Here is a 354-nt window from a genome sequence, read left to right as displayed (position 1 = left end):
GGGGGGGAGGGTGGGGGGGGGGGGAGGGGGGGGGGGGGGGGGGGGGCGTGTGTTTGTACACACACATAAGCATATTTATGCATATAAATATAAAAATATATGTGTGCATATATATGGATACATACATCTAGCTTTTTAAGCTTTTGTGAGTAATTTAAAAAGTTTTTTTTTAAGATATACAGCTAGCTAGCTAGCTAGATGTATGTATATGTATTTTCTTGTTCATAAGACCATAAGTTACAGAGTACGTGTATAGGGATCTTCTCCCATGACAGAAAACCTTTTGGCTGCCACACACTTCTCTTTCCTTAGACTGCACTTTCCTTTCCTGCACTTGGGTCACAACAACCCCAT

This window comes from Phaethon lepturus, unplaced genomic scaffold (genome assembly GCF_000687285.1).
Source record: "Phaethon lepturus isolate BGI_N335 unplaced genomic scaffold, ASM68728v1 scaffold51492, whole genome shotgun sequence".
NCBI lineage: Eukaryota > Metazoa > Chordata > Aves > Phaethontiformes > Phaethontidae > Phaethon > Phaethon lepturus.
This window is presented reverse-complemented; position numbering follows the sequence as displayed.